Source organism: Acanthaster planci, unplaced genomic scaffold (assembly GCF_054643075.1).
Source record: "Acanthaster planci isolate LZ-2023a unplaced genomic scaffold, COTS_SCS Contig4, whole genome shotgun sequence".
Taxonomy (NCBI): Eukaryota; Metazoa; Echinodermata; class Asteroidea; order Valvatida; family Acanthasteridae; genus Acanthaster; species Acanthaster planci.
The window spans coordinates 404,980-429,805 of NW_028257628.1; the positions used below are offsets into that span (position 1 = coordinate 404,980).

The following is a 24,826-nucleotide window of genomic DNA, read 5'->3' on the forward strand; positions in this document are numbered from 1 at the left end:
TGTGGTGGAAAGAAGTCCAGGATTCAACTGTTAAATTGATGGCTTTATGTGTAATAATAGTCTGGCGCCTCTACCTTCGCTACGTAACCGATCATTCAAGATGGCAGCCTCCATGACTGACAGTTCCGGTTCTGTTTCGCTTCCAATTCAAAAACACAAAAAAGACATTCTTCAGGCTGTTAAGGATTCACAGTCCCTTGTTATTGTTGGCGAAACCGGGAGTGAAAAGTCAACACAACTTCCGCAGTTCCTTTATGAAGCAGGTTTGTTGTTCTTGTTCTCATTTTTGATGTTTTTTCCTAGTAGTACGGTACTAGTACTAGCAGTATTAGGCCTACTACTACTAGGCTTAACCTATCAGTATCAGTAAGCATGGTAAGGCCTGTGCCGCCGGCAAGGTAAGCCTGTAGGCTGGCAGTACAGTTCCAGCGAGGGAGTGATAGCATAAGTAAGGCAAGAGTTCCATACACGGACATCACTCCTTTTCCCTTGCGGTAGTTTATAACATTAGCATGATTAGCCATCTCAAGGTGATAACATACATCCTAAAAAGTCAATTTTAGCAGTGAAAATGTTGAAGCATTTCAAGATTTATTTCATTACAGCATAATAATCACACATAATAATAAAACTTTTAATAAATACATAAATATGATTGAATGATACTACAATACACTTTAGAAAGGATGCTGTAGAGGGGTACCCAATGAAAGCAATGCTTGTAGATTTGGGCCCCGTTTGTAACATTACTTATTAAATTACAAACACACACACACAAAACCACACAAAGACAGACAAAACAAGTAAACATGTAGTTGCAAGTTTGTGTAGCCTGAAACCAGTATGGTATGTTAAATTAAGATATCAGTATTAATTGCAAAAACGCAGAAATGTGTGTATGTGCGAATTACGAATATATATTTAACGAAGAGATCTTGTATATTCTTTTTAAAAGCTGACAGAGTATTTAAATTTCTAAGTGAATCTGATAATGAATTCCATAACTTAGGTCCCTCATATTTAACAGTTCTTTGGGCAAGGATAGTACAGGTTTGTAGGGGGTGAAAATGAAAGGCTAGATGAGTGAAATAGGTGTGTAGGTCAAGATTACGAATGAACATTGCCTGAACAAGAGAAGGTAAGGTATTTGTAGTAAACTGGTACATGAGAGACCAAAGTTAGTGGTAATATATATCCTTAATGTTAAGAGTCCTACACTGAGCAAATAGAGGGTCTGCATGAGCAAATTATGCGAAGAGCCCTTTTCTGTAGAAGTAATAGTCTGTTAAGACTATTTGATGAGGATTGTCCCCAGATAAGTGTACTATAATTCAGGTATGATAAAATCAATGTATACAAATGACCCCAATGTTTGTGGGTATTATGTTACACAAGTAATTAATATGATCCTTCCAAGTTAAACCAGCATCTATATAAACTCCAAGAAATTTAAGACAGCTTTCTAAAATTGAAGTATCATTAATTATAATATCCCCAGCAAATTCATGGGCAGAGTTGTTAAACAGCATATAATAAGTCTTAGTGATATTTAGTGATAATTTGTTAGCCTTAAACCAATTAGCAATAGATTTCAGCTCTAAATTAACATTTTCAATAAGTGTATTTAAGTCATTTTGTGAGAGAAACAGGTTTGAGTCATCCGCAAATAAAATAAATGAAAAGACATCTGACGATTTAACAAAATCATTAATATAAATTAAAAACAGCAAGGGACCAAGGATTGAGCCTTGTGGAACTCCACAGCTTAATCTTTGTATACATGTATCTGAATTTGACTGTCCAATAGTTAAAAATACTGTCTTCGGTCCAAGAGATAACTTCTAAACCACTACTCCTCGCACGCCATAATAATTCAATTTATACAATAGAATGTCATGATCAATTGTATCAAGAAATATCCCCAGAGTGTGTTTGGAATCATCAATAGCACAAGAAACCTTGTCCAGAAAGTCAAAGATTGCATGAGTAGTAGTATGATTGGTACGGAAACCAAATGGACAGTCAGTTACCAGACTAAATTTATTTAAAAACTTAAGAATACGAATATATACGCATTTTTTGAATATTTTAGAAAAAATAGGATAATATTGAAATGGGTCGGTATTGTTGATGCTATTAGGATCACTATTTTTATATACAGGAATTAATTTTGCAATCTTTAATTGTTTAGGAACGATACTACATGAAGTTGTGAAAGAAAGATTAATGATACTGGCCAAGGTTTACCAATTGCTGAGGAGGAATATTTGATTAACGATGCACTAACTAGGTCATGCCCAACACTTTTTTGTCATTTAGTTTTCTTATTATGTTAAGAACCTCCAGCTCATCAAGTGGTTTAAAGAAAAAGCTCATTGTGGAAACCTATGGAGATTATCAGGAGTAACATTCCGAGTTGCAGTACAAGTATGTTGAACATGAGAAAAAGCGTTGGATATACCACATTGCGTTAGTGTAAATACAGGTAGGTGATCAGATATATCACCTTATTATTATACCTGATTTTGCTGAGGGTAAAAACATTTGTTAAAACTTATCAAAAAGTGTGGCAGAAGTATCTGTTTATATAAGCAAAGGCTTGTAGAGAACAGCCTGTAGACAGACAATTGGACTAAGGACAAAAACACTGAAAACAGACAAGAAAAAATGCGACAGTCACTGAACATTCAAAACAGAAGTAAAGAGTTGAAGACAGTGTAAATGAGCAGTAACATGAATAGATACATTTGATGCTAAACTGCATGACCCTGTACCTGTGTACAGTATGTCATTTGGCTACATGGGCTAGCTAATTGCCTTATTTCTGAATACAAATATTAAATCAGCATTAGCCATGATTAGATGTAACTTGATCCCTGTTCAGCTTTTTTTTTAGCAAAGTGTCTTTCGCTGTGAATCAGCCTCACCCATTTTTATACAGCTGGCATTGCATCGGTACCATTCAAAGCATATGCCAATAATGCATCCCTCTTTTTTTCCTAAGTTAGGAAGAGGATAATGATTTGTCACAATTAAGTCCCCCAAACACAATACATGCTATGCACATACATGTACATGGTTGTTAAGCGCAATCTTTACTCTCGCACAAATTTATATTAAGTTGTATTGTTTTGCTTGAAACCTTTCCGTCTTAAAATGTACAGTCTACATTATGTCTCTGGCCTTTTAAGTCAAAATGTGTGAAAAATTTGTCAGTGTTACTGCTATTTCGGTGGAATTTTTTTTTTTTCAGGTGTCAGTGATTTCTGATTGAACAGGAAATAGAAGAAAAAAACCTACTCCCAATACCACCATGACTCATGTCTGACAGTTGGAAGGTTTTTAAATCCCCTTACCACTGGAAGCTAGTGTTGTTGCTGCACTGCTTTCTTCATTTTAAAGTCAACCTTAATCAAGCATGATCATACAGAATCTTGTCACCTTGGACACGTTTGTCATATTTCTATTGGAACAGTTAACACTTGTGTATTTGCCGAGTAGACATATTGTGATATCAGTTTGATCTGACGGATTTTTTACGGTGATCATATTAATTTCCAGACACGGCTATCAAGTACATGACCGATGGCTGCCTGCTCAGGGAATTTCTTGAAGACAAGGAGCTAAGTCGATACAGTGTCATCGTTCTGGATGAGGCTCGTGAACGCAGCTTGGACACGGTATGAAACCAAGTTTTTCTACACCTTGCTTTTGTATCATTCAAGTTTTATAATCTGTCTAAACTCATGAAGATCATATCAAAGAAGGTTGCTGATTCTCATTTTGTGTGCTCAAAAGATAAAGAGTTAGAAACCTACAAACATTCAAACAAAAAAGAACAATGAAAGTATTTCCAAGGATGGATTGCGCCGGGAGGATGTTAACTAAGACATCTGCATTAGTTAGCAGGAAGTCATGGGTTCAAGTCCCATTCGAGTACGCTTGGGGTTTTTTTCACAAGCCTTCGGGAGCAAACAGTGAGTATACAATGTTTTTAATACACGTTGGGCAAGGGCAAAAATCCCAAATTAATTACCAATGAAAAGATTTTTATCATGGTCTGTCCACAGGACATCCTATTTGGCTTGGTCAAGCAACTCTTCCTAAATTCTCAATCCCCGTCCACCCAAAGAAGGCGAGGCTCCTTAAAGGTCATTGTCATGTCAGCGACCCTTGACCAGGGCAAATTCTCAGACTTCCTCGGGGGTTGCCCGGTCTTTTGAAATCCTGGTAGATTGCATGCGGTCAAGAATATCTACTGCAATCTGATTGAGGAGAGCAACATGCAGAGGGACTTAACAGTCAATTACGTAACCAAGGTAACCATTATCATACTTGATATTTGTTAGGAATTAAGATGATACAGTAAAGGCAAATTGTATGGTATAGTTTATTTTCATATCATTCAGAAGATGCATGTGAACATATATCAGAATAATGGAAATTATATGAGAGTTCCAGCGTACAAGCAAATGTTTGTATAAGATCGGGAACTGGTACCCACAAATGAAATAAATGGGTTAATACGTATACAGTACAAGTCAAATTCTATCATTAAACGAAGTACATAAGCTATTTCAGTTTCGTGAAAAGATGATGGTACATTTCCCATTCAGTGACACTTTGTCTCTTGTCACTTGTAATAACTCCTGGTTGGAGTATGTAAACTCGTGCCTTTTTATGTCCAATATTATGGATTATGGACGGGACATACATGTACTGTAAGAACGAGACCAATCATTGGGTTTTTTTTGTCTATTGACTGGTGGTGCGAGTAGAGGACTGTTTTTTAAGTCCTCTTGATAGCAAGAGCATGCTTTCGTCCTTTCGTATGGGACTCATCAGTTGCAATGTGGGTGATTCCGGGAGCGGAATCGTACAAACCTACTCGCATGTAATTTATGGTTGATAGGCCAAGAATGGGTAACTACTTGTGTAGTAGTAGAGAATTAGAGCAGCCATTTTATTGCATTTTGGTTTGTTCGGCAAATAGGGAGAGCAGTATAATTTAGTGTTTTCGTCTTCTTCTGGTTGTTGGTAAAAGCCGAGTCAGTTGGATTGGATTGGGCTACGTTATATTAGACGGTAGTTTAGCTCTCACTAGTTTTTCTCTGATGTTTTGAGCTTTTTTGAAAGCAATGAATGGGGGTTCCGGAAAGATTTCCGAGAGTAGTCCATTGCTTTAAATGAGGTGCCAGTCTTTGTTTATAGCTCGGTGAAGATCACGGTGGTTAATGGGCTGGTTGTAGGTGGTAACGAAGACTTGTTGTTTTGGTTCTTGTGCTTTGTTACATCCTTTGTATTGGTTTATTAGCCTTGGTCGTTCGGCATGTGAGACTTTGGATGTTGCTTCGATTTCTGTCGGGGTGTATCCTCTGTTGAGTAGTTTGTCCGAAAAAGATTTGACATTGAGTTTGAAATCCTCCTCGTTGGTAGTGTTCCTGGTGTAACGGAGGGTTTCGCCATATGTGAATGCCCGGAATGTGTGGGGGTGGGTGGGGGGGGAAGTTTTATGGAGATTCTGGAATGTTTCCGTGGATTTTGTGTAGACCTTTGTGTCTAGAATACCCGTTTTACAGAAGCATTTTCCTTAGAAAGTAGTGAGGTCAAGGTAGTTTATTGTTGTTTCGGAGTCCTCGTATGTGAACTTCAGAGTTTGGGTGAAGTTCGTTCATGTGAGCAACGAATTTTTGAAATTGGTTTACATTTCCGTTGTAGATGACTAGTATGTCGTCTCTATATCGCTTCCATGTGAGGATGTTGCGTGCTTTGAGGAATATTTCGTTCTCAAATTTATGAAGGGTAATATCACAAATTTCTGGGCTGGCTGTAGAGCCCATGGCGCATCCAATTTTCTGGAGAAAGAATTTGTTTCCGAAGCGGAAACAGTTAAGGCCCAGGATGAGTTCCAGAAGTAATTGGACATATGTTGAGTTGGGTTTGTGATAGTGTAATTATAGTTGGATTTGTCCAATGCGTATACATACGCATTGGATTGCTTCTGCTTGACGGACATTTGTGTACATTGAAACAACATCAGTGCTGGTTATTAGGACGTTTTGTGGAAAGGATGTTCCTTCCAATTTGCGCAATAAATTGGCTGTGTCGCAGACATATGTTGGTTGCACGGTTGCTATGGGAAGGAGAAAGTAGTCTATACATTCTGAGATTTTTGATGTTGGGCTTGTGCATCCGCTTATGATTGGGCGTCCAACAAAGGGTTCTCCCGGTGGTGGGTTTTTATGTATTTTAGGGAGAAAATACATGATTGGACATTGGCATTTCTGTGGAAGTGGATCTAAATATCTCAGAGTGGCATTGTCGATTTGGTGGTTGTTTCTCATTTCAATGAGCATGTTGTGAACCAGGGTTGTGGTTTGCGGGTTTATGTCTTGGTCCAATTCAGTGTAAAGGTGGCACTCAAGATGGTGGTAACCCACTTCAAGGTAATCCTGGATATCCATAATGCATTTACCTCTGCCCTAGTCATAGGGTTTAATTACGATGTCCGGGGTTTTTTTTAAGCCTTCTTAGAGCGGCGAGTTCAGATTTGGAAATGTTGTTTTGTCGATATCGTAGTCTGATGTGGGCAAGTTTGAATTTGGTGGCTTCCAAGTATTGTTCTAGTGTTGCACTAGGTGTGGATTTTGGATGCCAAGTTGATTGAAGTTTGAAAGGATGGTTGATGGATCGTTTGTTGTGCAATTCTGAGTTTTCAGTTGAAGGCATTTATGTCTTTTATAAGCGTGGTGCAGTTTGGTTTAGCGGGGGTGGGAACGAAGTTGAGACCTTTTCCTAAAGCGATCTTTTCCGTGTGTGTTAATGTTGCTTTGGATAGGTTGGTTCTGAACGTTTCAAATTGTTCCGCTAATCGATTTATGCGGTTGGATTTGGTGATTTTGGCTTTGGGCTCGGTAAGTAGTGGAGAAACAGTTCTTTTTGATTTGACTGAGTGTTCTCTTCTTTTCTCTGTTTAGTTTTCTTTTGGCCATTGCTTTGATTGACTTGGTTAACTCAAGGAATCTCGTTTAAAGTATATGGTTGTATTCCTCAGTTCACTATGTGTGAAGTGAAAGTAAAGGGAATACTTGTGGGTTCAGATTATAATTCCTTTATTCAGATGGTGGTTATATATGACAGCATTGGCTGAAAAAATTCTCTTTTATAGAAGTGGTAGTCTAGAAAAAGACCGCGTGATTAGTAGTGGTTTTTCTTATTTTTGGTGTTTCCTCTTCACTCCTGTTGGTTGGGTTTTGGCCGAGTGAAGTACTCAAACAGGTTACAGGCTGTGGTGTGATCTTGGCCGTGGAGTTCTTCACCGATGGTTTGGAGGGCCTCTCGTCTGGCAACGGTGAGTTGTTCCTCCATCTTGACCAGCTGCTGTTGGTATTCTTCAGCAGTGATCTTGGTGAAGAGTAGCGCCGTGCAGTTCTGTAGCTTCTCCCAGCGTTTGAATAAGGAATCCTGGAACTTCAATGTGTGGTGAGGCCGAGGTGGGCGCACCCTGACGTCAATGTAGCTTGGTGGTTTTTTTGCTTCAATGGCCTTCACCCGTTTAAATTGTGTGTCAGTTAAGTGGTGTGATTGTTGTGAGACTTGTTCTTTGCTGGTTGACGGTGGATCAGTGATAGGAGAAGTGAATCGTCCTCACTGGACGTATCTGGGGCCTGTTGTTGTCCCCAGGGGATGTCCAAGTCGGAGCTGAAGGTGGAACTCGGCAGTTGGCCTTGATCTTGTTCTTGCCCGAAGATTTGTTCAGCTTAGACATGTTGTCTGAATGGTTGTGAAGTGGCCAGATAGGTGTTTATAGATTGTTGGTTGTGTAATGTGGCAGAGGATGGGCTGAAGTGTAACAAAAGAACTGTGCGTTGTGATTGGTCAGTGCATTGTCCAAAAGGTGCGCTGATGTGCTAAGTAAGTGGAATCCCAGTGTTTTCGGCTGGTGTGTGTGTTTCTTTTTGGGTAACAAATTGCTTTTTTGAGGGTTGGGTTTGGGTAAGATGTGACCGGAAGTTGTGGATAAGGGAAACTGTTGTTTTAGTTTGGTTTGTTGGTTTTTTGGTGAAAATCATGCTCAAATCGTAGCCGATTTGCGGATTATGGTAGTTTTTCGCTGAAATGTTGGCGTTTCCCAGTGGTTTGTTAGTTTCATATTTATATCCGGTGTGAGGAGTTTGCTTATTGTAGGTTACCCGATTGCTGGTTTAGTTATGTGTACCCAAAATGTGGTCGGTTAGTGTGGGCGATTATATTTTCCAAATGCAGAAATAGGGTGGAATTCTAAAGATCTTGGGGTGCGAATGTGTTCGTGTTTGCAGCCGAGATCGATGGTTCAAGTCTGTGGTCGTACTCGGCGAACAGTTAACAGAGAGGGAAGTAACCTGAAGATACCTTGCTTGCTAAACAAAACGGTATTCTCGGGCACTTTGTGAGACCATCGACTCACAATAGCCTCTAAAGGGGCAAGGAGTAGGTCAATGAAGTGTGAAAAGATGATGGTACTTTCCCATTCAGTGATACTTCGTCTCTGGTGACTTGCAATAACTCCTGGTTGGAGCAAAATGTAATATTCATATTCATATAAACATCCGTGTTTTGCATAAATAATAATAAGGAATCAGTGCTTCAGTCGGTAATTCCAAAGTTTGGAGATTTGGAATGTATTCAACAGAAACTTTAGATTGACAAAGATATCAAAATTTATTTTATTTTCTGGTAATTTCAATCTCTTCTCTGCATTTAAAAAAATGATTACTCGAACCGACCATGGTTGCATACTTCCCCAGTTTGACATTCAGTGAAGAAAACTCAGTTCCCATCTTAAACTTGATCTCTTTGTTGTTTTTATAACTTGAATATTCAAAAGTGATCACTCGAAACTGTTGGTGTTGGCAGTGTCCTGATATTTGATTAGGCAAACTTTGTTAATCTGTTTAGGTTGTGGACACCGTTCTTGATATTCACTTGGAGCAAAAGCAAGGAGATATCCTGGTATTTCTGACTGGTCAGCCAGAGATTTGAAAAAGCCTGTGACATTATCTTTAAGAAGTCAGAGCGGATTGATTACCGGCACGATATCAGAGACCCGACAGTAGAAGCCCTCATGGTCTTACCAGGCTATGGGATCCATGGCAACTGGTGAGTGTTGACACATATTTGTGATGGTTTCAATTGCCTGGCCTTGTGCAAAATTAGTAAATAAACAAGAAAATTATATTGGGTTGTACCAGGTGTTTGAAAATTTGCTCTAGGAAAATTTGATGTGAATGGTTTTATTCTAGGACCTGTAACCATTGTAACCAACTTCTCTGCTTCCCAGGCCTCTTTATTTAGAACACCTCCAGCCCCAGTCAAGTCCACCCCTCCCTAAGCCAAGGCTAAAGGGAAAAACGCTATTTCATTTTCAATTCATTGAACGTTTCTGCTGAAACTGCCAACTCGTATATTTTTCCACAGACTTATAAATATGCTGTTTTTGATGGCCATCCACAGAATAGTTTTATCCCTTGCCATGTTGTTATAATGCTCTCTCTGAAACTGCATGAGAACATGGAAACATCCGGTTCGCACAGACCACTCCACTTCAATGTCAAATTGAAAACGCCTTACGCTAGTCACCTAGTCACTTGGTGGAGTATTGTCTTATTTCACCTTTCTAGATGCTCAAAGACGGATATTTCACCCAGCAGAGATGGGTGTTAGGAAGTGCGTGGTTGCTACCAACATTGCAGGGACGTCATTGACAATAGACGGCATAAAGTAAGAAAAACTTCATTCATTTTATTGAACGACTGGAGTCTAATATTGAACATGATGTCTCGCTGCTACTTTGCTGCTTTTTCCAAGCTCCACTTTGTCTCATTTTTTTTAGATTCCTTTCGAGCCTTGCAATCAGTTTCAAATGTTTACTGTTGGAAAAGCACAAAACTTAAGCCTCACATCAGATACATGTAGTTTGATGTGTCTGTTTCAGAAAATGTAGCTGCATTGGGCATAAGGGCCTTGACTGTGCAAACTTTACTTTGTAAAACCAAAGATGAAGAGGGAGACAGACCGGCAATTGTAGTCAAGACCACTTAAGACTTTCAAAGACCACACAAGACCAGCACAAGATCGGACACAAGACCTCCAGTCTGTATAAGAAATGAGATCAAGGGGCACCCCCAACATGTTCAATCACTATACACACTCTAGAATATTGTTACCTAACGCATCCCCCCTAAGAGTCTGAAAAGAATTCCTTAGAATCCAGTGAAACAATGACCGACACAAAGTGGTGGGGGGCGGGTCCTCTCCGTTTCATATCTTGCTTCATATGCCAGTTTGAATTCAAGTCATAAGCTATTCAAATGAACTGCAACTAAGGCATTCCTTTGTCATTGTTCACATTTGTTACTCGTGACTGGTCTTGTGACTGGTCTTTTGTCTGTTCTTGTGGTGATCTCAACTGCAACACTCAGACAGACAAAATTTGGAAATCAGTCCAAGTCTGTTGAATGTTGATTGGCCGGTTGTGGAATGAAGCCTTGGGTTTTTTTCTTGTTTATAATTGTGTTACAAATTACTATTTTATGTCTGTTTGAATTTTGACAGATATGTTGTGGGACAGTGGCTTTGTTAAGCAGTTATCTTTCAACCCTCAGACAGGACTGGATGCACTGCAGATAGTCCCTATCTCAAGGTGATCTTGATACTATTGTTACTGAGTGGGGGGAGAAAAGTCGCTGCTTCGTGAGAAAGGCTCGATTAGAAAAAAAAATCTAGTTTATAGTGACGCTCAAACAAAATGCTCTGTGCTGTGTTTGTATCCAGATCCGAAGCTGTATAAAGATCGGGGAGAGCTGGTAGAACAGCGCCGGGGAAGTGCTACAGAATATACACCAAGTAAGAGTTGTTGCTGTGCGCCTCCATCTCAAAGCCTGCTTTATCCTGGCAAATCAGCTGGGAATAAACTTCTCCCTTGCTAGTTAGTAGTTTTTACCTACTCATGGTTAGCAAAAGAATAATTCACTAAGTCTTACAAAAATCTCACTCAGCTTTCAAAACACAACATAATAAAAACTGCTAAATACTAAAATGAAAATACCGCCCTCTTTATTACAAATGGGTTATGAGTACAGTTTCAAGCAAACCAGTTGCCAATCTAGAGTGAACTTTCCACCAACCTTGGTTGCCCGTACAGTTGCTAATCAACAAAGAGTGTGTGCGTTTCCACAAGCCTGGGAATCATGGAGTTATGATTAAGTGGCGACTGCAAGGTGATGAAAGTCTCCCCATATCACCAAATATGGTTATAACTTTTTCCAACGGGCCAATTTGGCAAAGATTCCATGTAGTCCTCACCCCAGGCATACACCACAAGCCTGTAGACTCCCATTGGTTAGACCCCAACCACTGTAGAGTAAGGAGTGTTGAAAGATCAGTAACCCCTAAGGGCCCATGTGGTCACTCTCAGCATAGAGCTACAAACCCAACTGGAGCTCATTATTTACAGACATGTGCTGATAGGTCACAGCTGTTTGGGGTGTGACTGGTCTTACTGTACTTCCACAGCAGCATAATGAAATGTAGTAAGAGAGGGGACCTGAGGGATGTGTCAGCTGCCATGAAACAGTGGTACAGGTTCAGGCATAACCCGGAAACTGACCTGGAGACCCAAATCGCCACATGGAGTAACGGTGTTAGTTTGTGGGAGTGGCTCGTGGGAAAACAGAATATAATTGTATTCAACCTTTTTTGACAGGAGATGCCGAGAAACAGAAAGAAGCGGCCAATTAAGGCTCACGCAACACTTGCCAAGATGGCTGGAAGCAACAATGACTTTGCCACACTCCTTGCCGTGTACAGACGTTATGCTGACAGGTTGGTGTGGGTTGCATGCTGCCATTAAGTCTTTGCAAGTGCCTTGCCGTTAACTGAAGTGGGTGTTTCAAGCAATCAGCCCCCAAGCTTGAGGTTGGCTTGTTAATCAGCAATGCTTTGTGTTAAACACAGTTTAGAGCAAAAGTAGGATTGATATGAAAATCATTTCCTGTTGTACTTTTTCTTGCTTTCTTTCCTAAAACTGTGAGAAGTGCAGCAACTGAATTTGAGTTCCTTTTTTTCAGTTTTTAACCATTTTCCCTCTTTATTCTTTCATATTGCTTGAACAGGACAACATCAGTGTCAATGTTTCTATTCAGGGAAAACCTGCCCTAACCTCACAGATCATCACATTGAGACATTTATGTGATTTTATTCTTTCCCAGTGAGTCTCCCTCGTCATGGTGCCGAAGGAACTACATACACTTGAGAGCAGTCAAGACAGCATCCAGCATCCACAAACAGCTGGAAAACATCTTGAACGGGCAACTGAAGATACAATGCTACCAAATAATGATGCAAGATTGTCACTGTGAAGTTTTCAGTGAAGCCCCTTGTAAATAGAGCCTTTTTCCAAGTACCCGAGTAAATTTCAGTAGACTTGAAGCTGTGAGTGGCTGATGAAACATCTAGTAACAATATGGTTATGTCCCAAATACTGATTAAACACTGTGAATACTTGAACACTTATACCTGACACTTAAACACGTACATCGGAACACGACTATGGAAATTTCTTACGTGACATAACATAAAGGGCGAAGGCATTACAGGAAGTGTACCCTATGTGTTGTTGTGGTTTTTTTAATCTGTGTATTTGCATCGGCAGTTTCAGAATGTTGAGAGAGTTTGAAGGCGAGCGTTTCCACGCACATCCGTGTCAACTGAACACTGACCGTCAAAAGTAATGTGACTGAAAATCCTCTTTAACAAGGTCCTTGGGACTTAAACAGTTTTTCTTGTTACAACAAGTACATGTCTGTGTACCTTTGTTATCAATAAGGCAAAACAAAGATTGGGGACCTTAAACTTGTCCCTGTTATAAACAAGACTTTATACAAACAATGCTCTTCTTATCAGAGTTCAAATGTACCATACTTTCTTGCTTTTCATTAATACCACCTTGAGTGTCAATATTCTTGGCAGACTGAATAAAAAACTTCATTCCCGTTCTGGTTTGTTGGTTTGAGGTTTAAAGGGTGTATCTGTACAGTTGAGTCGGCAAATAAATATCCATTAGGACACATCCCACCAGCCTGCGCATTGTGTGGATTGTCCAAACATGTCATTGTTAACCCATCTTTGAATATCTCTCGTGAAGTGCAAATAATGATGTTTGCAGGTAACGCCTTCCAATCCTTAACAGATGATGGGGGGAAAACTACTTCCAAAGGCTTGAGTAGAGGATCAGATTTGACGAAACTGTTTATGGTGTTTCCTTGAGTGGTATTTCTGCCATGTTATTTTCCATCTTGTAAATCAGGCTGAGTTTCTTATTTTCCCTCTCGTTTCCAAGGACTCCCAGCCAATAATCTTGAGCGTTTTAGTGGCTGTTCCTGGTGTATTTTTGTAATTGCCTTTTGCGAAAACGTGCTGCTTGTCTCTGTATAGCTTCGTGATGTTTTTCTTTTGATATACTCTAGGACAGGCTGCATCTGTTATCTGTATATTTTCCCCTCTCGCCCCTCCGCAGAGCTAGATAATTTCCAATCTTATCCATCTGAATCAAACAAAGGCTGCTTTTGTATTGACCCTGCATTAACACAAGATTTTTTTCCTTTTTTGTCAGTTGTAGTCGTCTGCTTTCCCCGAAGAGAAGGTGTCATCGAGCTCCACCCACGGTGATTTGTTGAGTCGGTCCCTATGTGCAGGGTTCTTCTGTAATGTTGCCAGGAAGGCACCATCAGGACAAGGCTTCTGAACCATGGAAGGACACGGCACAACACTTTTTATCCATCCGTCATCACAAGTAATATACCTAATTCAATGCAACCAATACAGATTAACTTTGTGAACAAAAGTTTCTATATATTTTCTTGTTGAATGTTCATTTTCTGTCACAGTTGCCAGTTTAATAATAGACCGCCAGGAACTGTGCATTTATTGAGAAAACCCATCATGTCAGTGTTTTCAAATACTGCCATTGGTGATACACACCCAGCAAAACCATAAGCTAATTTCAAAACTTGTTTTAGACAAAGTTAATGACTCAAGTTTCCCACTGTCATGGCGTTCGTCTGATTTCCTAGTTATTTGGCCGAGAGGACCTAGACTGGATCATACACCATGAGGTTGTCTGGACGTCCAAAGTCTACATGAGAACTGTCTGCTCGGTATGTACAACATCCTTTACAATATTTGGGGCAAACCCCCTTCTTGGACTAACCAAATGCTTCTGCACATTTATTTCCTTGCATTATTACGTGATTCCCTTTGAGTGTGTGGCTGTTTGAGTAAATGACCAGGCAATTAGGTTTAGTAGGACCTTTGGATAGTTAGGTTTTATTGTTCTCTGTCAAATCCAGTTTTTGTCCATATGCATACTACCAAAACCTTTTTTTGTAAGGAAGCATAGTCGAACACATATTTATAACAAGGAGTATCGTAGGTTCCAAGTCTTTGTTTTTCTTTGTGTTCGGGTTCTGATAAGTCTTAGTCTTAACCCTAACCCCCGAGGGTATATGTAGAGTTATATGGAAATCGGAGGATTGGAGACTCTTAGGAAAAAGGACCTTGTAACAGTGTTCTAATGTATGTAAGTGAGTAGTCATTGCCTGACAAAGGTGTACAATGTATTCCCACTACCTCCCTCCCCTTGTCAAACCAGCCTGTGGCTCCTGTGTTAACTCAAGTCTCAAGATCAGTCTCTGTGTGATGACTCCCAGGGAACACGGGCGTGGTGACTCGCAAAACTGGGGGAAAATGAACAAACTAAACTTATATTAAAAAAGATCCATTTTGTGGCTCTTGTGAATTTTGAACTTTTTTCTCAAATGTGAAATGGAAACCTGCTGCAAACTGCTTGCTGACTGCAGTGACCAACATCAACAAGACAAATCAACAAGCAGAATCTTTCTTAAGTGCTTGTCTGTTTCATTGAATGATCAGGCAAAGTATGAGTGGATTAAGGAGCTGTTGCCACGGTTACACCAACTTGATGTGTACGCCTTGAGTGGATGTCTTGCACCCAAGATTTCTGATGAAACTGACATTGTCGAAGCGGAGTTCTCTGACAGAACTGCTATTGAACAGCCCAAATGTGAGATCCTTTCTACAAAATTATAAAGTTTATAGATTAATGATAGAATGTGCTTTTCAATTTGAAACACTAAACTCCTGTACTCTTTTTTTTCTCACACAGCTGAGAAGTCAGGAGAGACGCGGGTTCAGATCAGCATAAGAAATAGCGAGGACTCTGTGGCAGAGGCAAGGAAGCGCTATTTAGAGTGCAAAAAAGCCAAACTTCATAGATGATCAGATGACTTTGCCCTGGCTGGCTCTGTATTGAGGAGACACTTTGAGACCAACTTGTGGGATAAAATTTTGCCCCACATGGAATTGAACACATCATGAAACGAAAGGCCTAGGAGAGTTGATTTCCTTTGTAAAAAATGTGTTCAGTATTCATTGCAAAAACAGTGCACTGTACATGTACTTGTCCAAATGTTGATTTGGAACCTATTTCGTTAAAAAAACAATTACAGTATTTCTCTGATTCGACCCTCATAGTTTTGGGGAAAGGCTTAATGATCAGTTTGGGAGATGTATTCATTTACATATACAGAGTATTATGAAAGCGTTATTTTTGTAAATGCTGGTTTTGTATACTGGTTGGCTCATTGCATTTTTATAATTAATTTATATTATGGAAACGGTGATATTGAAATACATATAATCGTGTGCTTTGATACATGTACTTGAAAAGTATGGCTGCTATGGCCTAGAAAGTATTGACATGTATTACATGTAGTTGTAAGCCCAAGTTGCTTACAACTAAGCTTAGATTTATACATGTACACTCAACTCTCTGAACACTGTCATACTTGCATATGTACCAAATTACATATACTGTACTGTTAAGAATTTTTCAAATCCCCAGTTTTCTTGAATTTTTTCCCCGGAAGGAATTAAACATTTTGGAAAAAGAGGGAAAGGCAATTTCTGGTGTATTTCATTTCGAAAAGTATCAAAATGTAACGACCCTCTGAACAGCCAGACAGGTTCATGCTCCCTTGTCTTCTTTAGGCATTTTATTTAATTTTCTACCATCCACACAGCTGTACCCGCCTTCCCCATTACTATTACCATTTTAAAATTGGCGGGCAGCGAGGAAAAGGAAAGTAGAATAAAATAGATAAATCCTAGAGAGGGCGCTGTTATGAAAACATGCTTACGGTTCAGAAGATGTTGGGTCTCTCAACCACCGACAGCGCACTTTGCATTGTAGACTCTTGCAAAGTAAACAACGCTACCTTCACGTTCAGCTCAGGAACAGGTGAAGTCTAGTGCCTATGTTTACACTCAAATGCGAGGGCGGGAAATACAGGCATGACAGGGGTGCAAATTTCTTTCGTTACTTTTGAAGTGGCTCTCACAAATTGCGCGCGTTTCTGCAGGGCATATTGCAACAACGAAAGATAGAGTTGTTAAAATGTGTCAGATGATTCACCGAGACCATAATAGATTTTTACGTTCTCATGTAGGCCTAAATATGGTATTTTCTTTTATTCACTCCTATATATGCGCAAGTTTCCGTTTTTATTTACTATGCCATGATGATAAGTGAATAGCTGGTTGAACACAAGTCAAAACTTCACAGACGAGTGATAATTAAGTTGCTGCGAATTGGTTTAATGTCATGAACTAAAACAAGGAATAGGAAAATAGCCAATATTCTGGAATATTTTGGGTACAGAAAAAGCTGCAGAACTGAGAGTCCCTGCCCGGATGATTTCACACTGTTGCTTATCACAAAAGTGAACAAGTGCCAAACTGCCCTTAAATATCATGACAAACGTTGGAAATTGGGTCAATGGGACACAAAGGAGCATTTACAAGAAAGAACTGCATTTAAAAAGCTGCATGAGGCCCTTTAAGCGCAGGATGTATGCAAATTACCTACAATTTGAGCCAAGATTTCTCCAAAAAACGACTGCATACCAACACATTTTTGTGCAGTACTCACCAAAGTCATGCAGATTGATAAGTCCAAACAGAGACATGGAAGGGATACTGGATTTGTAGGACCGAATGTCCTTGTTGCCTAGCAACAACAGCTTCTTGCTTGTGGTGTATTGTGGGTATTTTTCCAGACCAAGTTCTTCCATGAGCCAGAGGAGGTGATGCTGAGTGCTGAATCAAATAAAAACCGATATTGATATCCAAAGATATTTGACCAACCAATGCCACAAATCATCATGGAAGAGTAAAAGGCTAAGATTAAATCTGAACAAGCTGAATACGCTAAACTAAATACACTTTGCAATTATTGCCTATCAGACGCATCACTGTAGACTTGCATGAAGTGGACGACTGTACATGAACTACCTGCACTGAATATCACTGGCATAGCACTACCATGCCAGTTTGTACAAACGCATAAATTTAGACATGCTGAAAACAATGCCATAAAATTACACTCCTTGCAGGTACTTACTTCCCAACCCACTGACCTCCCAAGTCCCATACATCTTTCCCATGAGCCCCTTGCAATTTGGTCGACAACATCCAACCTCCAACTTTGTCTAGAACAAAGAATTACAATATAAATACCTGAAAATCAGCTCCTGAATCCGGTTATACCCCTCTTTAAAGTCCACTAACGGGCTTTTGAAGATCTAACAGGATTGAGGCAACCCCCCTTGCGGCCACTGTTATAATGCAAGGAATGTGCCATTGGCTTTCCGTACAGTAAAGGATTTCAAGCCTAAGAGACCAACCCCAACTTCTTTGGGGTGCCAGTTCTTTGTTTTCTTAGGGGCCAACTTTGGAAAGTTGTTCATGTAAGTTGTAACATTTCTGGCCTTTCAGATGGAGGCTATACTTTAGGGATTTTTTAGATGCTTTTTGAAGGAAAGAAAAAGAAGCAGACAGAAAATTTAGCCTTTCTCGCATCATTTTGCCAATAAAAAATTTTTAAGGGGGGGTCATTTCTGGGGGGAAAGAAAGCCCCCATTGCCTCCACTGCTGCCCCAGATTCTCCCTTGAGTTGAATTGATTTTGAATGAAAACTGTGGGAGGGTAAAAAAAGTAAATCTCTAGACCAACTGTACCTGGCTTGCATCCTTACACACAGCTTCAGACTGTATGGGTCGATATGGGCCAGCAGCTCAAACTGCCAACCTAATTTTGATGCAGCTAATGTAAGTTTAATCTTGAATGAGGAAAACTTCCATATTTAACCATTACAAGTTTTGAGTTGCACAAACATCACCAGGTTTATAAGGGGGAATCTCTTGGGCTAAGGGAGATTTTAGAGATGTGGGGCTCTGTATGTATGGGGAAACAAGCTTGAGAAATCTTGTGTGTATTTATTTGAAACTTGTGACGGTCTGACAAGGAATTCTAGCCTATGACTGTATAATATCATGCCTGAAAATGTTTCTACCTTTGGCTTCAAGAACAAGCACTCTGCAGTCTGGTTTCTCTTGCAGAAGTCTGTAGGCAGTGGTCAATCCAGCTACCCCAGCTCCTATCACGAGCACATCCCAGTCTGCTGATGACTTGGAGCTCGGATTGAGTGAAAAGCTGGCCTCCATCTTCGAAACCTACATTTGACCCTGTTCTATAAAGTGAAAGAAACCCTGCTTTTAGGATGGCACAGCAAATTCACAAATTTCTTCACTGCCATACTATGATGGCTGTATCTGAATTTGTTCTTGGGTTAGGTCTAGGTCTTGCATCAAAGTCTAAAAACTAATGTTACTATGCCAACAAATACAAAAGCCCATTAGCACCGACCCCTAAAATAAATATTAAAAGCTGGGCAATCTGTATTATGGATTTTATTCACAATCCACTGTTCAAGGATTCAGATTTCATTATATATAATGGATTCAAAATCCATTCTTACAGATTGCCAATCCGTTACTATGGATTTCCCATCCCTTATTTTTGATTCACCAGCGTAAATCCATTATTATGGATTAGCAATCTGTTATTAAGGATTCAAAACGCATTAATAATGAATTCACAATCTGTAACTAGTATAATTCCAATCCATTAGTACATGTTGGCAATTCATTAGTACTGATTCGAAAACCATTATTACAATTTTGCAATTATTTATTACGGATTCAAAATCTGATAAAATTGATAACCGGTGAGTGACTTGAATAGAATGAGGAAATGTAAAGAACTCACATTTGGGGTTTTAAACTAGTAAGTATGACGTGTATGATCACAATCAGATACATGTAGATGTTGCTATGGCAAGCAGGCAAACTCCAGCGAAAACTCCCTGTAATGTACAAGTTCGTTTTGGCAGATTTTGAAACTACAATATTGCCAAACGTTATTTGAGTTTTGATTTTGTTTCGATAATGATTTTGATAACAGGCTTTCGTAAAAAAATTATGTTCAGATTTCAAATATTCAAAGTATTAAATCGGTGCCTGGCAGTCGGCAATACCACAGCAGCTGCTACATGTATATGGCAAGGACACCTGATAACCGAAGCTTAACGCTATCGATCCAACTCATCTAAACATGCCTGAACTGCTGGGCCACACACACAAGTATATGTAGGTCTGGGCCTAAAATCATTCCAGTGTTTCCCACCACTGGCAAATCTCACCTTAACACGTCGAACTTCCGCTTCAACTTCTAGGGAAATGAAATCGGAAGAAATTCAGAGCCAGCTTGGCTTCAACTAGCCTAACTTGGACCTTGGATTCGGTACCGCCCAAGTGAAATGCACGGCGCGAGCACTAGTTTGCTGGACCCAACAGGCCCAGCATGCAGCGTACCTGCCGGCCGATCTCCCGCTCGCGCCGTTGTGTCGTATGTAAAAATAATGAACTCACATTGTGTTTTTACCTAACCTCACCTCTGGACACATGCACCTGACCTTACCCCCAGGCCCTCACACCCACATCGATTTTTCCAGCTGTTGTTTTGACAAAAATCTTATCTCATAAACAGTTTCAATCCCTTTGTCCTGTCTTTTGTCCAAGAAACAATTATTAGTTATAAGAACTTTGAAATACTTTCCCAGAGCAAATGGCCACCTCAAAATCTCTAATCTATCTATGCACTGCACCAACAGTAATCGTATTAGAGTGAAGCATGGGTATCAGTGGCATATCCACTTTTTAGTCCTGGGAATGTGGCATGAAAACTTGGGAACAATTGCCCAATTTTTTCCCTATCTAAGTAAGATCCCTCCCTCTCAAAATGGAGGTGCTAGTTCTGTTTCTGAAGTGTTGGCAATTTCAATTCCTAGGAAAAAAATGGGCAAGATGTCCAGGGGAGGGGGAGGAACAAATGACCTCCCCTGATGGATATTCTACTGCATGGTATGCAATGGCAATTGGAACAGATGATCATTTAATGAAATGCTGGACAACAATCACCAAAATCCATGTGGTCCTTCCATCTTGATGCCGGAAGCTGTTACACTCCTAGTCCAAGGAAAGCATATGAATCGTCCCATTGCAGCATCAGTCATACCAAAGTCTTCTGACCACCAATGCTGCCAAGGCAGCCACCCCTATCATGCCCCCGAGTGATGCCCACCCCCACGTCTCCTTGACCTCTTCCTCCTTGTAGTGCCGCCAGCCATCCAGCGCAGCCAGGATTTCGTCCCGGATGTGTTGAGGGTCCAAACGGCGCAGTACCTCGTTGGCGGCACACATTCCGGACTGCACCGCTCCGCTCAGGTAGCCACAGTGATGGGTGGCTGACTCGGTGCCGGCCCAGTGCACCCTGGGAAGGGGACAAGATATTGGAGAATGAGCTGGTTCATTTTTCAAGCAAACGTGGAAGCAACATGAATTCGACATCATGAAAAATTTCCCAAGAAATTCCTTTGAGTTGAAATGTATTCGATTTTGCAAATTCCCAACACAAATATTTGACTCGAGGTCACAATTTCGTATTTGTGTTCTTTTTTGTATGAAGCAGCTATTAGGCCTCAATCAAATAAATTTGGCTATGGCCAGAAGCAAGGCATGCCTAAGGGTAGCTGTTGACTGCCAACTAACTCCATAACCCACAACCAACTGGAGTAGCTAAGAAATTTAGAGGCAGCCTTACTTTATCTACCACAATTTTCCAGTAGTGTTGCCTGTTGGTTGGCCTTAGGCAATGCACTCCCTTTAGATCTACAGGTGTGGATGGCAACACCTGTCCCACCGCTGCATCACCGCTGCATCACCGATTACTAATAGCCTTGTTTTGTAATTCAGTACTGAGGGAACCAATGACATAAAATTATTTGTGCAGCGTGGCACAGTCCATAAACGTGGTGCGATGCAACAACAGCAAAATGAAGTGATGATGGGGCTTCACAGCAGTAGTTACTACGGGTTTTTCTAGCAAGCTTGCACATTGATAAGAAGCTGATCAGTTGTGAAACAAATGTTTATATTTAAGCTTGCCCCTATAGGCTTCAAGCTGGACCAAAAGAGGGTGCTATTTCCTAAGCAACAGAGGCTCCTTTAGTACTAAGAGTGCAATACTGGTTCATGAATGACTAGGAAACTTAAGCATTCCAGTCGCATCGCTATCAACAAAAAGAATGCTCCCAACCAATGAGGCTCTTTGAACTGATGAGGGGTGCTTCTGCCCGAAGCAGATAAAGTGATTACATACTTGATGAGATATTTTACCTGTCAAATGGCATTCGGAGGCCTCCATGGAAGTAAGTCATTGCTCCTGGTGTCATGATATTGACAGGACAGCCGCCATTGAAAGGTTCTAGAGCCCAGTCCTTACAAAGGGAATTCAGAAAGAAAAGGAATTGTTAAATTTGGAGATATTGGGCTGTTCACTGGGACAACAACATCTTAAAATATGAAATCCAAAAGCATGTATGTTGATCAAAGGAAATTCAGGGATGTAGTACTATGGAATTGCAGATATTGGCAAATTAAGTTACATGTGTTTATGCGTCTCAGATGTAAAGAGTAAAATGGCACATGCCTGATTTTAATATTAACAAGAACCAAAACTGCTGCACCAAGACCTACAAACATTAAGGAGTTGGTTACAAAAACTGGCAGAACATTGTTGAGAAAACAAGTCTGTTCTATGTAGGCGATTTGAGGCTGTGTACAAAAGTTATGGCTGTGGCTGACAGTATATCATACCTCTATCAGAAATGGCTGTAGCTGCTAGTCTCAGGCTTCTCTAAGTACAGCCAGAACATTAAGATGCACCTTAGCATAGGTAACCAAGTATTAATAGAATGGGCCAGATTGGAATCCATCAGCCTTCATGAACTGCCAGTGAAGCTCACCTTTTCCTTGTAGTCTAGTGGCTCCTTGGCTTTGGGTCCCAAGAACTCAGCTAAGGCATCTAGTATGGCAGCTTTTCTGACCTCTGGCTGATACACAGAAAAATGACATGCAATCTTTTTTCAAAGAAGCCCATTCAAATTCTTTCACATTTCAACTCTGAAGATCAAGGCATACAAATCAGGGAAAAAAAAACAACCGGAAAACCTGAATTTCCAAACTTCAACACTGCCAACAAAATGGAACCATCACACTTTTCAAAGCACCTGCATTATTTCTCAGCCTGCTCGCTCAAATCTTGCTTTTTTACTTAATCTTAATTTCTTACTTAATCTTGCTATTAAAACTTACCTCGATGTTGCTCCACTCTCTGCCGTTGGCATAAAATCCCACAAGGGCTGGACTGCCTTTGGGCGACGTAGCGTCAAACGTCAACTGGAGAGGGCCTGAGCTGAGACCTTCAATAGTCGGCTTACCCCCATTGCTGACAATCTCTCCTGATAAACCATCCTCCCTCCAAAATGCCTACAAACGGAAACAAGGTGTGATCTGTCATTGCGAAAGCAAACACTAAGACTTATAGAGTACCCAAGTGTGACGTCATATCGTGGAGAATACAGACATCTATATAATCTATTTCTGAAGCAAGAGTGTTACTGCTTGAAGTATCAGCACACTCCAGACGTATGTACAGTGCATGTAGCCATGTACATGTACTGTACATATAGACTGTGCATGAGTAATGATTTAGTGAGATTTTAGGGCAACCAACTGGGCTTGCATGTGCACTAAGTCAACTGAACTTAAGTACGGTAGTGGCTTTAATTAATGGGCATATGGATGATACTGCAAAAAAAATACGATGACCGAGGTAGATGGCAAGGCAAAAACTGGTCGTTATTAATTTCAAGCTCTGTCAAATGCAATTCTGTGCGTGCTGATTCGTAATACTTTATTGATATCACAAGTGTCATCAACTGTTTTGGACATAGGAAATAATGAGCCCACGAAGAAAATGGGGGAGACGTGGGAGTCGAAGACCATTAACAAAGACCAGGCAAAAGAATTTAGGGCCAAGAAACCAAAACCAACTTACTGTTTTATAGGTGACAAGGAACTTGAAAAGAAAGATGAGCCATGGGCGAGTGGCTGGCTATGCTAATCCTCTCAAGGGGGAGAACAGGGGTGTATCCAATGTCGGCTGTAAACAAGTGTTTAGAACAAAATCTTATTGTGTCTCAGTATTCAAGCCTTTTCAATTATCGAGGAACATAACCTTTTACACACTCTTCATCTTTAAATTCGACAGTGATGCAGTGTTCTTCACGAGGGGTTTTAGCAGGACAAGCCCCCTGCCAAAAGTTTAGGTTACCCCCAACAGTTTTGCCGCCCCACCAAAATTCTCACCGCCCAGCTTTTTTTCTACTGGATTTTCCCCATTCGAATGCCTTCTCCACTGTCTTTACAGTTTCTCTGCATGTAAGTGTAAAGGAGTTTACTACACTTTGTAGAACAAACATGATGACTTTTCCAACATCAATATTCATCACAACGGCATTGCATTTGGCAGCGGTTTTTATTAAATCCAGATGCAGTACGTGAGCTAAAAATTCTCGGCTGGTTCCAATCTGCCTAGTCATAGCATTTTCATTTTGTCACAACAAGAACCAATTAACCTTGAGGGTGTTTTTCTCGGAAAATACAGCCAATTTCCTAGTTCCAGATTTTTCCTAGTTCTGGGTCGCTTATAAAACCCTACCTCTTTTGTGTTGTTGTTTAGTTCTACATTCTCTGACAAGTTCAGTTGTTTTCAGGAAAGTTCTAGAAAAGGATTTTTTTTGCCAGATTTCCAATTGGCCAAAAACTGAACACATTTTTTTCTAGTTTTGGATCATGCATCAAGTGCATGCATAATATTGCAAACTCAACGACCACTCACAATAATTCAAGGCTGTGGAGAACACTTGTGATGGATTAAATCATTCAAGTTCATGAATAATGCCCCCTCTCCTTGCCCACACTAAGACCTCAGAAAATTCATTTTGAGTTAAAAGCTGATTACAGATCATAGTCGGTCACTTTAAAAAAAAAGGAGAGGCACGCATAAGCAAAATCTGATTACTCAAATCAACTTACTGGAACAATGCAGGGGAGTTGCGACAATAACATAGCGAGAGGTGAACTGTTTCCCGGCTGCAGTTATTACAGTGACCTTGTCAGCCTCCAGCCTCTGCTGGTCGATGTGATCTACAGGCTGGCCTAATAACACATTCTCCTGGCCTATTCGTTCGGCTAAAATGGTGGACATTTGCTGTGCACCACCCTAGAAACACAAAGGGAAATGACAAATCAGTCATCTGTTCTCAAGTTCAATGCTTTGCCGATGATCATCCAATACGGACACAACACTGTCAGGGCAGAAATTTGTTCTTGAAAGGGCAAGGCAAGATCTCATTTGCAAAGGGCACTTGTATTAGAAAATCAACTTGTCTATGGGGACATTTCAA

At 40.3% G+C, this 24,826-nt stretch overlaps 2 pseudogenes; one reads left to right on the forward strand and one right to left on the reverse strand.

The window, feature by feature from the left end:
- Positions 1-73: 73 nt before the first annotated feature.
- Positions 74-16,009, forward strand: LOC147795584 (putative ATP-dependent RNA helicase DHX40; annotated as a pseudogene).
- Positions 16,010-16,692: 683 nt separating this feature from the next.
- Positions 16,693-24,642, reverse strand: LOC147795585 (putative flavin-containing monoamine oxidase A; annotated as a pseudogene).
- Positions 24,643-24,826: the final 184 nt, after the last annotated feature.